We start from the raw sequence: 8,600 nt of genomic DNA, 5'->3' as shown, positions 1-8,600 counted from the left end.
GGTCTGGACAAGGGTTGGGAAAATATTCCCAAGGCCACACTTCCCCGATCCCTGTAACATCTAAAGAACCCACAGGAAAGGGATTGGGTTTTTCCTAAGGGCCACTGGGGAGGCTCTCCCCATTACATGGAAGTCTGAGGATCCAGTATGGGTTCCTCAGTGGCCTTTACCCTCAGAAAAATTATGGGCTGTCCACGAGTTAGTGCAGGAACAATTGAGCGTGGGCCATATTCAAGCTCTCCTTGGAATACCCCAATTTTTGTTACTAAGAAGAAGTCAAGAAAATGGAGGCTCTTACATGATTTAGGAGCAATTAATAAGCAAATGATGCCCATGGGCCCAGTGCAAAGAGGTCTGCCTCTTCCATCCACTCTGCCAAAGCAGTGGCCTTTGATAGTTATTGATATAAAAGATTGTTTTTTTCTATTCCACTCTATGAGAAAGATACGCAAAGGTTTGCTTTTACAGTTTCCTCAATAAATCATGCATCTCCAGATTTACTTTATGAATGGATGTTTTTACCTCAAGCAATGGCGAATAGTCCCACCATTAATGGGACTATTAATGTCAATTATATGTTAGTAAATCTTTAGAAAATGTGAGGCAGCACTTTCCTAAGCTTACATGTTTGTACTATATGGATGATATTCTGTTATATGGGCCTACTGACGAGATGGTGAAGGAAGCTTATGGAGTGATGATACAGGATCTTAAGAAAAGAAATTTATATATAGCACCTGAAAAGGTTCAAAAGGATCAGGTAGTTAATTATTTGGGAGCCAAAGTATATCCTGATAAGGTGCAACCTCAAAAGATTAGTTTAAGAACAGATCATTTGCATACCTTAAATGATTTCCAGAAATTATTAGGAGATATACAATGGGTTCGTCCCTATCTAAAATTAACAAATAAAGAATTACAACCCCTGTATGATATTTTGCCAGGAGACCCATATTTTACTTCTCATCATTCTTTAACAAAGGATGCTAAAAAGGCTTTGAGTCTTGTGGAATCACATATTGAACAGGCTGCTCTTGCCAGGAGAGAAGTGAATTCTCCTATTTTATTATGTGTCTTACCAACTGAAGTACAACCTACAGCAGTGCTATGGCAACATGCTCCCTTGCTGTGGGCACATCCTAGAATTTCTCCAGCTAAAATGTTGTCTCATTATCCTACCGCTGTTGCTCAGTTAGCGTTAATGGGAATTCAACAATTCAAAGTACTTACAGCCACAGTTGATGATGGGCTATAGTGCACTGTATGTTTGGTGGCACTATTAATAATCATTATCCCAAGGATCCATTGTTACAATTGGTTAAAGAACATCCCATAATATTTCCAAAAAGGACTTCCACCGTGCCTTTGAAAGAAAGCCTTGTAATATATACTGATGGCTCAAAGACAGGAGCAAGAGCTTATGTTCTTTCTGGCTTGCCGCCAGTAGTTATTTCATTTCCACCTGCGCCATCACAGGTAATTGAGCTGCAAATAGTAATGTGTGTCTTTGAATGGTTTCTTGATTCCTTCAGTTTGATTTCTGATTCTTTATATGTTGTCAATATCTTAAAACATTTGGTGATTACTGGACAAATAAATTTGAAAAGTACTATTGGGGATTTATTGGTTCAATTACAAGCCATGATTTGGCAAAGAGATCATCTGTTTTTTGTACAACATATTAGAGCACATACTGGATTGCCAGGACCAGTGGCTGAAGGTAATGACTTGGCAGACAGAGCCTCTTGCTCTATTTTTGCATTTTTTAATTCCACCCCTTTTGATTGTGCTCAAAAGTTTCATTCCAATTTTTATGTAAATTCAAAGATGTTAATGGCTAAATTTAAGATCACTAGGACAGAAGCCAGGGATATAGTAAAAAGTTGTACCTCCTGTGCCCCTTTACTTCCACAAGCCTCTTTGGGTGTTAAACAACAAGGCTTGTGCCCTTTGCATGTTTGGCAGATGGATGTGACTTATATACCAGAATTTGGAAGATTAAGATTTGTGCATGTTTCTATAGATACTGCCTCTGGTGTAATTTTTGCCTCCCTCCATAGTGGAGAGGCTACTAAACATGTTATTGCTCATTGCCTGGAGGCTTGGAGTGCATGGGGTATGCCCAGCTCTCTGAAAACCGATAATGGTCCAGCATATACTTCTTCATCCTTTGTTGCCTTCTGCCAAGTTATGGGAATTTCCTTAGTACATGGCTTACCCTATAATCCTCAGGGTCAGGGTATCATCGAACATGCCCATTGCACATTCAAAGAATGTCTTCTTAAACAAAGAGGGGGAATTGGCCAAGGCAGAACCCCTAAAGAATGTGTCTCTCTTGCTCTTCTGACTTTGAATTTTTTTCAATTGGATATACAAGGGTGCTCCACTGCTGAGCGTCATGCTTATCTTGATACCACTGAAAAGGGACAAGTGATGTGGAAGGATATTTTGACGGGTAAATGGCATGGCCCTGACCCTGTGTTAATCTGGGCTAGAGGGTCTGTTTGTGTCTTTCCACAGGATTAAGATGAACCACTGTGGATCCCTGAAAGATTGACGCAGGTAATCGCCATGCAACCTATTTCACAGCACAAGGAAGATGAAGCCATGGATACTGTTGGTGGGACTGCTCCCACTGATGCTTCCTGACTTAACTTTTGATGGAGATATATCTGCCATTCAGGACCAAAGCCATTTCCCATCTGAAGGAGTGGGTGGGCATTGGATCCCTAGCCATATGCCTAACTCAGATTAGCTTCCTCATGTTGAGGTGTCTGTGTAAAATGAGAACGAGACAGTCGAGATAACAAGCGCTAATGGTGCAAGCCTTCGTGACTATCGAGGTGGGTCAATCCCCTCAAGTGTGGCTTGGCATGCTAGAGAAGTAGTCAATGACGGGTAAGATCTCGTGGACGTGTTACCAACCTAAGACAGAGAGCAAAGCCGGGCGTGGTGGTGCATGCCTTAAATCCTAGCACTTGGGAGGCAGAGGCAGGTGGATTTCTGAGTTCGAGACCAGCCTGGTCTACAGAGTGAGTTCCAGGACAGCCAGGGCTACACAGGGAAACCCTGTCTCAAAAAACCAAAAAAAAAAAAAAAAAAAAAAAAAAAAAAAAAAAAAAAAAAAGACAGAGCAAACCAATGCTGTTTGTATCTTGATGATGGGTAAGAAACAGTGTTGCGCGGGACAACCTAAGTCAGGCATTCTCTCTGCCATTTTTGTAAAATAAAGAAGGAGGAAATGTGAGGAGCAGGCACGGCGGCCAGTCTAAAATGGCTGCTGGGCTGGTCGCCAAGTCGCATGACTCAGCAATGCTCCCCCACGTTCCCCTTTGAGAGTCACGTACGCACCTGAGAAGTGAGCATGCGCCCTTTGACGTCATATCAGGCCAGTCCCGGGCCATCATCTCAATCCTATCACGAGCTTCCACGTGGCAGTTGCTGATTGGTGCAGGCTGGGATATATAACTGGGGCAACAGGCTAGGATTGGGGGCTTCCTGAAGTAAGGTTCCTGAATAAACTGCGTCAAGAAGAGTCTCCCATGTCGTCTCCCTTATTTGGCTGGACAGATTTGGTAGCGACACACTGGACATCTGCCCCCTATGCTCTGGCCAGCATAATCAGTATGCTCAGTCCCTGGAAGGCACTGATTGACTCTGGCCCCTCCCTACACTTGGCCAAACCAAACACAGAATAGGGGCTGGATACAGAGGACAAAGGGCAACCAATGCACTCTTGTATAAGGTGGCAGGATCCAAGCTTGCGGAACCCTGATCCTAGGTGCTGTATTGAGTGTTGTTCATTGGACACAGGGAAACCTGGTCATCAGTGGGGCTGTAATGGAGCTGCTGACTGGGACTGGCCTGTGGCCTGTGGCCATATTCACAGTCATATTTATATTACTGGTGGACCTGATGCACCGGCAACAGTGTTGGTCTTCCCACTACCCACCGGGCCCTGTGCCATGGCCTATGCTGGGTAACCTGCTGCAGGTGGACCTAAATAACCTTCCATACAGCTTGTACAAGGTGAGTGACTTAGTGGTGGATGAGACCTGAAGTCATGCTGTCCATAGTAGTGCTTGAGCCACAGGTCAGACAGGGATCTGGGCCCCATGAGGGGACAGGCTTAAAAATTTTTGGTGGCAGCCACTGGGAATTTCTATGGCAAAGTCTTTGGGAGTCAAAGTCCAGGAGGTGAAGGAGGATGAGACAGCAACGTTCCCTCTGGTTGGACAGAGCAGCAGCCATAGAGGTCCAAAGTCCTTATGGTCCTCTCAAAGATGATATCTTAGCCTGCTGGGAGGTCTACCGCTCCCTGTCAGTCAGGACACCGAGTGTAGAGAGGAGCTGTGTCTGCCTGAATCTCTTGCTGTGTGCTCTCTGGCCTCACTGCCCATCTCGAGGAACCAGAGTTCCTTCATGTATGTTGACATGCTAAGGGGTCTCAGGACAGTTTTCTGGCTCTGGCAAAGTCACTACTAGGCTGTAACATCTACTTGCTTTGATAAACTTAAAAGATAAGATGCCACAGTGGTAGGAATCCTCAGGCTGGGGATAGAGGTAAGGGAAGAGCATTTTCCCAGGATATGTGAGAATCAAGGTTCAATAACAAGCAACACACACACAAATATGCATGTACACATGTATACACACACACACACACACACACACAGAGAGAGAGAGAGAGAGAGAGAGAGAGGATTTCACATACACACACAGAGACAGCCTCACATACACATGCACACACATTTACATATAAAAACATACATGTGTAAACATACAAATATGCACATACACACAGAGAAACTGCCTGTCACGCTCCCACTTTGAACATGCCTGGGCAGTGAGTCTGGTTCTCTGATCTCTGGAGACCTCCATTTCCCATGTTCTCTGTCCCTCTACTTCAGCTTCAAAACCGTTATGGTGCTGTGTTCAGTCTGCAGATAGCCTGGAAGCCCGTGGTTGTGATCAACGGGCTGAAGGTGATGCAGGAAGTGCTGGTGATCCATGAGAGGACACCGCTGACCGCCCTCCAGTGCCCATCTTTGAGTACCTGGGTGTGAAGCCCAGAACCCAAGGTAAAGGGCTGTGTGGAGGATGCAGATGGCTTCTGAGATATGGCAATGAGGAGAGGAAGCATGGGGAATGAATGTGGGTGGGAATGTGGCCAAGCAATTCATGGGAAACTCACTGACATCCAGGCTGACTACCCAGAAGGCATGTGCTGTTTTGGGGTAGCAAGGTATTGAGAGGCTCATGGCCAGGATGAAACCTAGAGAAGAACATTGATTAGAGCAGCAGACAGCATAGTTGGGCATCTTGATTACACAGACATGTGTCTGCAGGTGTGGTCCTTGCACCTTACAGGCCTGAGTGGTGAGAGCAGAGGCAATTCTCTGTGTCCACCCTGCGCAACTTTGGCCTGGTCAAATCTCTGGAGGAGTGGGTGACCAAGGAGGCCAGCCGTCTCTGTGCTGCCTTCATGGCCCAGGCTGGTGGGTGATGGGTGAGGGATGTGGTTGGACGCAGGGAGGCATGGGCACTTCATTGATTTGCATGCAACTCCACTCCATCTCCACTCCCAGGGCAGTCCTTCAATCCCAACACCATACTGGACAAAGCCATGTGCAATGTGATTGAATCTCTTATTTTTGTCCATAGCTTTGAATATGAAGAACCTTACCTCATCAGGATGCTAAAAGTACAGGAAAAAAGTTTGAAAATGTATCTGGCTTCATTCCTGAGGTAGGAGTTTCAGGGTAGCCTACAAGAGCCACTTCTATGTGGTCTATCTTCCCTGGAGAAACCTATATGCCAAGGCTGTGGGAGAGGCCTTCTGGGGGTCAACTGCAGGAGAATATGCCTTTTGACCACTGTTTGATGAAAGAAGTGGAGAAGTGGACCATGAACAGGATTTCCAGAAAGGAAGAGACCCTGGGGCCTCTGTTTGCACGGAAGACACAAAGCCTGCGGCTACTGTAGGGGTAGAATATTCCTCTGTTCATCTGGGAATGACAAAGCCTCTATGTGGCTCTTGCAAACTTAACAACTGAGAAGGAGGCAGGTGTTGGGTGGGGACAGACAGGCTCTGGGTCCATTGTGAAGGAGGCTGGCAACTGAGCCTGGTCCTGGTGGGTACTGAACATAACTAGCACAGAGAAGCCAGACAGGTGCTGAGTGGGATAGGAGCTGCCAAGCAAGCTTGCTGACTGGAGTTTGAATCTGGGGACCCATGGAAGGTACAGACAATGGTCTCTACACATTGTCCTATCACTTACTCACATACACGATGGCACATGAGCCACATACATGATCAAGATTCACTTATGGTTTTATGAAGAGAATCCTCTGAGACTTCCTGGGTCTCTCACAGGTTCTTTTTTTTTATTCGATATAATTTATTTACATTTCAAATGATTTCCCCTTTTCTAGCCCCCTCCCCCCCCACTCCCCGAAAGGTTCTTAACACGTTCCCAATACTCCTGCGCATCCCAGGGCTAGCCGACAAGGTCTTCCAAAGTCAGAAGACCTTCATGGCCATACTAGATAACCTCTTGACTGAGAACAGGACAACATGGGACCCTGCCCAGCAACACTGAAATTTGACTGATGCCTTCCTAGCAGAGACTGAGAAGGTCATTGGCAGTTCCAAGAGATGTAATGTAGTCAGGGGCTGTGAGCTGAGGTCCTATAGCTGTGAGGCGAAAAGGATGGGGTCCTGTGTATCACCAAGTAACAGCCCCTGGACTGCCCTGGGTAAAATGGGAGGCCATGTAGGACTTCCTCTCCCTAATGAGCCTGGCCCAGGCCAAGGGGAATCCTGAGAGCAGCTTCAATAATGAGAACCTGCGCATGGTGGTGTCTGACCTGTTCACTGCAGGGATGGTGACCACCTCAACCACACTGTCCTGGGCCCTGCTGCTTGTGATCCTGCATCCAGACGTGCAGTGTGAGTCAGGCTGGGACTGGGAGGGAGGTAGAGGCGCACTCCCCAGATGATTTGAGATGCTTGTGGCTCCAAGCACGAACTCAACCCAGACTACAGTGCCACTCACTGGTGTCTTTCTCACAGGGACTCAGTCCTTAACATGGTTATAATACAGGGAAGGCCCCTGTGACTCTTTCACTGAGGGGATGCTGTCCCTACAGGCAGAGTCCAACAGGAAATAGACGAGGTCATAGGGAAGGTGCGGCGTCCAGAGATGGCAGACCAGACCCGCATGCCCTACACCAATGCTGTCATTCATGAGGTGCAGCGCTTTGCAGATATTGCTCCATTGAATTCGCCACGCATCACTAGTCGTGACATTGAAGTTCAGAACTTCCGTATCCCCAAGGTAGGCCCGGGCCTGTCACCACTTCATTATGATTACTATTAAACAAGAACAGGAGAGACCAAGGCCACCACATCCTATACCTAATATGCTCACAGTCCTCATGAGAGAGAAATGCCACACGAAAATGGCCACAGAACACTTTGTGGAGCACCACACACAGGGATGGATGCTGGGCTGGCCTCCCGTGGGAAATCTGTCACTCAGCCCTCCAAGGTGCTGGGAGGATCTGAGATTGGGAATGAATGAGGGAATCCAGTGTGTGCAGGGAAGACGTTTTGTATGTTATCCTAGTGACCAGGGTCTAGACAGCCCCACCCCAGTCCATGTTCACACCATGTGCCTCATGCCAGGGGACGACCCTCATCCCCAACCAGTCCTCCATGCTGAAGGATGAGACTATCTGGGAGAAGCCCCTCCGCTTCCATTCTGAACACTTCCTGGATGCCCAGGGCCACTTTGTGAAGCATGAGGCCTTCATGCCTTTCTCTGCAGGTGCCTGGGGAGGCCTGGCTGCCTGTCTGTCCCCAGGGTACCATGGAGGATGGAGCCCCAATCAGGTCCCAGACTGACTGAACCCTCTCCCACCCACAGGCCGCAGAGCATGCCTGGGGGAGCCCCTGGTCCGCATGGAACTCTTCCTCTTCTTCACCTGCCTCCTGCAGCACTTTAGCTTCTCAGTGCCCGATGGACAGCCCAGGCTCAGCAACCATAGCATCTTTGGTGCTCTACTTGCCCCCTCCCCCTACCAGCTCTGTGCTGTGAGACGTGACCAAGACACTAATTGCAGGCCTGCTCTGCAGGGCAGGCTGAGCCATGCAGAATAAACCAGGCTTGTGGCTGCTGCTGCTGCTTTCTGCTTTGTCCCCAGCCCTCTCTTGCTGAGTCCTCAGTCAACAGTCTCCAAACAACCTTCCCACCTGCCTCATCCCTCCACAACAGACAACTTGACTGCTGTGATTAAAGGGTGTGACTGAACCTGGGCCACTGGCACAGGGCTGCAGTTTCAGCACTTGGGAGCCCAAATCAGGATAATCGTGGGTGTGCAGCTACCCTGGGATATACAGCAAGGCCTAGGTCAGCCTGGGCTATACAACCAGGACATTCTGCCTGGTAAATCTAAAGCAGAGCTACAAAGAAAATGCACAAAGAAGACCGGAAGGAGGGAGGGAGGAAGGGAGGAGGAAGGAAGAGAACACAAAGGTAGGCTGTGCTCAGCAGTGACTGCTGACATTGTGTCTCCCACTGAGACTCATCAGTGGT

The 8,600-nt window shown here is 47.8% G+C and overlaps 1 pseudogene; it reads left to right on the top strand.

The window, feature by feature from the left end:
- Window positions 1-3,840: 3,840 nt before the first annotated feature.
- Window positions 3,841-8,164, top strand: LOC127667363 (cytochrome P450 2D9-like; annotated as a pseudogene).
- Window positions 8,165-8,600: the final 436 nt, after the last annotated feature.

This window comes from Apodemus sylvaticus, chromosome 17, assembly GCF_947179515.1.
Source record: "Apodemus sylvaticus chromosome 17, mApoSyl1.1, whole genome shotgun sequence".
Classification (NCBI taxonomy): Eukaryota; Metazoa; Chordata; class Mammalia; order Rodentia; family Muridae; genus Apodemus; species Apodemus sylvaticus.
The sequence above is the reverse complement of the archived record's forward strand: the minus strand, read 5'-3'. Positions and strand labels throughout refer to the sequence as shown.